Source organism: Manis pentadactyla, chromosome 10, assembly GCF_030020395.1.
Source record: "Manis pentadactyla isolate mManPen7 chromosome 10, mManPen7.hap1, whole genome shotgun sequence".
Taxonomy (NCBI): domain Eukaryota; kingdom Metazoa; phylum Chordata; class Mammalia; order Pholidota; family Manidae; genus Manis; species Manis pentadactyla.
In genome coordinates, this window is record NC_080028.1 from 19,403,773 (window position 1) to 19,411,173 (window position 7,401).

Here is a 7,401-nt window from a genome sequence, read left to right on the forward strand (position 1 = left end):
TGGGAGAACTAGATGAGGTGACCCATGTAAAACACCTGACACTAGACTGGCTCTGTACGTCGGTGACCATCCTGCCCTCTCCTCACAGCAGTAGCCTGAAACACCCATAGGCTTTGGCGTCAACAGACCAGGGTTTGGATGCTGACCCATCACTTATGTGTTGGGGCATCTCCAAGCCTCATATATCAGGGCATCTCTTCCTTGGTAGGGTGCCTAGCCACTTATTATTTAGGGCTCCTGCCCACACCAAATGAGGATTTAGAAAAGGTAGGAGAGGAAGCAAGTTTTTGTTGGGAAAGGAAATGTCAGACAATTTGCATCCCAGAGCATCTGAGTTATATTACGACAGGAGGCCAGCAGGGGCAGGTGATTGCTTTATCTTGTGAATGTTTCACTCTGAGGCTGGGAATGAAAGGGCTGTTTCCTCCGTCCCCTGAATCTAAGTACAGCACCAGAAGCCTCTTCCCTCCCCCACTCGATGACGGCCACCTGCTCCACCAAGGGGAAAACTGCATGGTTCCATTTTACTAGTCACCTGAGTCACAGGCTAGAAAGAATAAGCAAAGCCTTGAGGTAGGACAGAGGGGGCAAAAAGACTGATGAGAACTTGGAAAAAAGGGGAGAGAAGGCACCCAGACAGAAGGGGCTTTCTGATGCCCAGTCGATGAGGCTATGGTATGGGCTGATGGATGGCTCAAGGGAAATCCTTGTGCATGTTTGATGGAGGGATGTCCTTCCCTTGTGTGGAAATAAAGGACACAGTGATGAGGTCACATAATGGATGGAAATAACCCTGCTCTCCCTCTCCATTCTCATTGCCCTTCTTAAATTGTAAAGATTTAAGGCCTTAAGAGGCCCTTAGCACTGAAAATACTATAGTACGACATCCACCCACCGTTCACCAACCCTGTTGGTTTGTAATTGTGACTGGTTTACTGAATGAGCTGCATTTGGTGGCATAAAACTTCCAGGCAACTCCATGTTCTGGTAACTTTGGGAGTGATTATGACTGCCCTGAACACACTGCTCATGCTTTCCTCTACCTGGAGTATTTTCTTGTCTTCCATCCTTGGGTGCACGGTTACTAATCCTTCCAGACCAGATGGGACATCATCCCCAGGAAGCTTTCTCTGACCCGGCCTTGAGTCTCCATCGGATACCTCTACCGCAAGGCTGTGCGCGTTAGAATATCTACTGGTAGCTCCTTGCAGGTGGAGGAATGGTCTTACTCATCTTTTTATCCTCAGGAGCTAGTCCAGGTCCTGCCAAATAATTAATATCTATTAGGATTATTGTGTTTATTACCCCTCTTATTTTTGGTCAAATATGATAGTACAAACATCTTCAGTTATTTGCAGATCTGGTTCCCTGGGAAGCAGACTCTGGATGGAGTTTTACCTACGGAAAAGTTATTGGGGATGGGGCAGAGGACAAAGGTAAGCTACAAGGCTTCCACAACTGATATATAAGATAATCCCTGTGGAGCAGGGTGGCCTTGCAGAGTTGTCCTGAATTATCTTGAGTTGGAGCAAAAGATGGAGACTTTTACCACAGTATCAATCAAAACATGCAGGCTGCTCCTGAGAAGGGGCATGATCTTGGTTGAAGAGGCTTTCTCCAGATGAGGGCAGTGTGAGCCATCAGCCATCATAGCCTCCGTAACTGAGGGAATATGTGCTTTCATCCTGGAGGGGAGACTGGCTGGTGCACTGCAGTGTCCATCATAGTCCACTTCTGGGGCTCTTGGATCCACCTACTTCCTATAAAGGGCCTTTCCTGAATAACAAATATCAGTATTCTCATCCCTAAAAGGTCTATACACCAGAATGGGTAAAGAGCTTGACATTCTGGCTTGTGCACCCATCAGTCTTCTAACAGTTTGGTCAACATCAGTTTTGTCTAGGTAGGTTTCTGAACCTAAAATCTACCAGATTTAGAATCTTAGAGATATTTGCCAGCCTTTTGAAAGCATTTATAAGATTCTCCATTAAGTTATTTCTCTATAAATGTGGTATCTCCTGAGTAACAGAAATTTCTTAGAAATGTAGTTATCTGCAGAGAAAATTTTAAATGAATATACAAAAAATGGAGTTTGCAAGTTTTGTTCTTTCAAACCCTGCAAAGTAAATCCTAGACTGAGGACCCCCTTCTACCTCTGGCCCTCAATGTACTTTGCAAAGTCCTGCCTGAACAACAAGCTGGCCTCTCTTTCATTAATATCTCTCTTTAAATGTAAATGTTTTAAAATCAATGATGGAAACCAAAAGAAGATGGAACTGTGAAATTAGAAATGTAACCTCTGAGGTCTGAGGGGATATTTTCAGAGCATTAAAGTTTCAGTGGGTGGTGAGAGAAGCAAAGAGGATTAAATCTAGTTTCTGTGCTTAAGTCTTTAGTGAAATTAGAGTCAGCACAGTTTCCTTTGATCCTAAATCCCAGCCATTTTCTGAAAACAAGGTGAGGTCACTGCCAAAAATAGCCTACCCTTTGTTTGACCATTGGGTATAATGTAACTTAATAAGTTTCTGCAAATGTCACAGGACTTTTTAGTCTTAGATGGGCCTCCTACTTGTATGGGTTAAATTGTCACCCCCTAAAAATGTGTATATTGAATATGTTGAGATCCTAACCCTCAGTACCTCAGAATGCAACCTTACCTGCAGATAGGGTCTTTACAGAGGTGAGCGAGCTAAAATGAGGTCATTAAGGTGGACCCTAATCCAATATGACTGTTATTCTTATAAAAGGTTTGAAAATCTGGAGACAGACACACAGAATGAATGCCAAATGAACATGAAAGTGGCCCTTTACAAGCCAAGGAGAGAGGCCTGAAACAGACCCTTCCTTCAGAGCCTTTGGAAGCAACCATCCCTGCCAACAGTTGAGTCTGAGCTTCTAGCCTCACCTAGTTTGCAGTACTTTGTGACAGAAGCCCTAGAAAGCTAGTACATCCAACTGGATGGTTGCTTGCCCATTCCCCAGAGATAATTAGAAACGGTATGGATGGCTCTTCTGGTGACAGGTAACAGAGACCTTAATGAAACGAGCTCAAGCTAGTTTAAATGAAAAGTGGGCATTATTATAAGGGCAGGTGGTCATCTTAGAAACCTCGGGGCAAAGGTATGGGCTGGGCCACAGGGGCAAATGGGAACCAGGGACTCATTTATTATCAGGGCTGGTCATATCTCTGCAGATGGACTGATGTGGAATCTCCAGACCTTGTAGCAGGACACACAGGTAGGTTCCCATGTTTGCATAGTTGAGAATGACTGAAACACCAGGTGAAGGGATGCTGGCTCAGCTCTTATAATCCACATATGAGTGAAATCATTTAATACTTGTCTTTCTCCACCTGGCTTATTTCACTGAGCATAATACCCTCTAGCTCCATCCATGTTGTTGCAAATGGTAGGATCTGTTTTCTTCTTAGTTTTCCTCCTGCCATCCCTGCCTCAGACCCATCTCACATCAGTATTGCTGCTGAAAGTGTCTTCTGTAACCAGGTGGATTGCAGACAGAAAGGGTTAGGCCAATTAGTTCCCTAGGATTTAGTTTCTTAGGATTACTGTAACAGATTACCACAAATCGGATGGCTTAAAACCATAGCAATGTATTTTCTCACCATTCTGGAGGCTAGAAATCCAAGATCATGCTGTTAGTATGGCCATGCTGCCTCTGAAGGTGCTAGGAAAGAATCCTTCCTTGTCTCTTCCTCTCTTCTGGTGGTGACCAGCAGTCCTTGGAGTTCTTTGGCTTGTCCCTGCATCACTCCAATCTCTGCCTACATCTTTACATGGCATTTTCCTCTCTGTGTCTCTGTTCAAATTTTCATCTTATGTAATACTCAAATCCAGTTTGACCTCATTTTGACTTGATTACAACTGCAAAGACCCTATTTCCAATAAGATCACATTCACAAGTAATGGGTCTAGGACCTAAGCATATCTTTTTTGGGGGATACAATACAACATATGAGCAATGGATACTAGTCTGTATCCACTACACAAACTTCTAACACTTTTTTGTTGTTGTTATCACTAATCTACAATTACATGAAGAACATTATGTTTACTAGGCTCCCCCTTCACCAAGTCCCCCCCACATACCTTATTATAGTCACTGTCCATCAGTGTAGTAAGATGCTGTAGAATCACTATGTGTCTTCACTGTGTTGCACAGCCCTCCCCATGTCCCCTACATTATACATGCTAATCGTAATGCCCCCTTTTTTTACCCCCACCCTTATCCATCGCCTCCCACCCTTTGGTAACTGTTAGTCCATTCTTGGGTTCTGTGATTCTGCTGCTGTTTTGTTTCTTCATTTTTTCTTTGTTCTTGTACTCCACATATGAGTGAAATCATTTGATACTTGTCTTTCTCCACCTGGCTTATTTCACTGAGCATAATACCCTCTAGCTCCATCCATGTTGTTGCAAATGGTAGGATTTGTTTTCTTCTTATGGATGAATAATATTTCATTGTGTATATATACCACATCTTCTTTATCCATTCATCTACTGATGGACACTTAGACAAACTTCTAACACTTTTATTAGTTCCTGCCTTCTCTGGTTTTTCTGCTTCTTGAGGCAACAGTCTAACTCCAGTCGCTCTTAGCACATGTCATCTGTCATCTCCTCTGTCCTCCCTCTTACCTCTGAAGACATGTCTGGCTTGGATTGTCAGATAAAATACATGATGCACAATTAAATTTGAATTTCAGCTGAACAATGAATAATATTTTAGTATAATTGTGTCTCAAATATTGTATGAGAGTCTTGATTTTTTATTTGCTAAATCTAGCAACCCAAGTACTACACTTACTTTAGAGACCTGGAAGTGCTTTATATAAAGCATGTGTTCTCCAATTTGCCACCACACCAGAATATCTACACCTGACCTGTTTTATACAGTTGTTACCTTTCTTTTGCATGTAGGTGTTTCAGTTTGCAACACCTACTCTGGAGTTGGAGGCCAGTTCAAAGGTGCAAGGCAACTGAAAGACTAAACTAAGGTAAAAATATTGAGGTGAAAAAGAGAGGGGTTGATTTGTGAGCCATTAGGATACAGAAACAAGTGTTTGATGTGTGTTTGGATGACTCTAGTTTCATCACCTGGGCTACAAAATGAACCTAGTAACAGAGACAGAAATATAAGAGGAAATAAGGTTGTGGGGGAAAGTAGTGTATTTGTACTTAGATGTGATGGGCTTGGGGTATCCTTTAGATGGCTGGACATGGAGTGCTCAGGAAGGAAGTAGGAGCTGAAGATATAAATGTAGAGCCAAAAGCATGTATTGAGATATGAAAGTAGCTGGAATTTTTAGAGAAACTTTAGTATTAGAGGAAAATAAAACCCCATGAAAGACTAATATTTGAAGTGAACACTGGAAGGAATCCAGCAAGGAAACAGACATGGTTAGGAAGTAGATTAATCAAGTAAAATGATGAATGGTGTGTTTTGCACTGTAACATGGTGTGAAATAAGAAAATAATGGTACAGAACCTAAATATTCATCAATAGGTCACTGGCCAAATGTATTTTGCAACCAGCATAGAGTAGAATACTATGCAGCTGTGCAAAGGATGAAGACACTCCTTGTATACTGATACAGAGGAATCTCAAAGACATATTGTTTGGTGGAGAATACAGAAGGGTATCTGTAATATGCTGTGAATTTAGGTATAAAGGAGGGGAGGTATGTGTGGGTATTCACCCGTTTATGAATAAAAACAACCTCTGGAACACTATACAAGGAGCTAATGAGAATGGTCATTTATTGGGGGAAAATGGGAATTGGCTGGATGAGGGGCACAGAGGTAGGAAAGAATTTGACTGTAATCATTATTAGACTTTTAGATTCTTTAATCAGGTGAACTTGTAATTTATAATCATTTGAAATGTTTGAAATTGTTTGAAATGTTAAATAAGTAGAAGGAAGAAGGAAGGAAAGGAGGGAGGGTTAGGGGACATGTTTAGATTTCATCAGTGTCTACCACAGGGTATTAGGAAGGCCATTTGGCTCAGGGCATGCCATTCAGAAAGGGTCTCAAAATTACATCTCCAAATGAGATTTTACCCACATTCACAAAAACGGCATTTACCAGCAACTTTATACTTGGGTCCCATTACCAAGTCACATCTTCTGTAGCATACAGTTGACCCTTGAAGAACACAGGGGCTGGGGGAGCTGACCCCCCATGCAGTAAAAAATCCATGTATAACTTTGACTCCTCCACAATGTAACTACTAATGCTGTTGACCATAAGCCTTACTGAATAACATAAATAGTTGATTAACAAATATGTTGTATATGTATTATATTCTTACAATAAAGTAAGTTAGAGAAAATGGTTTTTAAGATCATCACAAATCTCCAAAATTTTTCCAATATATTGAAGAAAAAACCTGCATGTAAGTGGACCTGAGTCACTCAAACCCATGTTGTTCAAAGGCCAACTGTATTTTGAATTAAAGTTTTTATAAATTATTTAATTATCTTTTAAATAACACAGTTTGTACTCCACATTATGTTTTGTTTAAAAAGTAATTTGTTAAATTATTAATATAAATAGTTAAGAGAATCTTCACATTAAGTAACCATGTGTTTGCATTTCTTCACATTTTTATGCAGTTGAGAGCTTCAAGAAATAGTAATGTCCTGGACTTCTTTCTGTGTGTTTTGAATTAGCCCTGACCTGTTTGGAGTTAATGATTACACTGCAGAAGTCAGTCTAGAGTCTACTATAAGTTAGATACATGATTATTCATAGTAGGACCTCAAACCAAAGCTTGGTTCTTGAATTTTTATATATGGGTTGGTTTTTAAAGGTATGTATTTGCAAACTATTGCTTAGTTTGAACTGATGAGGTTTGTCTTCATAATCCAATTGAGAGGACTGTATATTTTCCAGTTCCAGGGCCCTCACGAAATAAAGTTCAGGATTTCAGATTTTGCTAACTCCTCAGGATGTAGGTGTGTATTTACTAAAACACACACATGGCTATGCCTATGTTCAAGCCTCTCTTTGTAAGAAGGGTACTGTATAAGTGGAAATCTTGCTTCTACTATTCCTGTGAGGCCGCATAGTCTAGTGGTTAGGAGCGCTGCCTCCAGAGCCGGACTGTGGGCCTGAATTCAGCTTCACCAGCTGTTAGCTGGGTGGTCATGCACAAGTTAGCCAAATTGTTATGAGTCTTTATTTTCCTACCTGTAGAGTGGATAGAATAATAGTTATTCCTATTAATAACTATATCCACCTCATGAGGTAATGTTTCGAGGATTTAATAAATGTAAAAAAATAGTAATATATTCATGTCCTTAGAACAGTGTCTGGCTATTAACGTTGTTAGGTATTATCACTGATATAGGTCAGTCAAACAGAACTGGCAATTTCCTAA

General features: G+C 40.7%; 1 long non-coding RNA gene across 1 annotated transcript in view; it reads left to right on the forward strand.

The window, feature by feature from the left end:
- LOC130678958 (uncharacterized) overlaps positions 1-6,228 on the forward strand; it is a 39,992-nt gene extending 33,764 nt beyond the window's left edge. Inside the window, exons 2-4 of the long non-coding RNA XR_008991940.1 lie at positions 1,359-1,436; positions 4,938-5,014; positions 5,524-6,228. This is a non-coding gene — a long non-coding RNA (uncharacterized LOC130678958). The remainder of the gene's footprint in view (positions 1-1,358; positions 1,437-4,937; positions 5,015-5,523) is intronic.
- Positions 6,229-7,401: the final 1,173 nt, after the last annotated feature.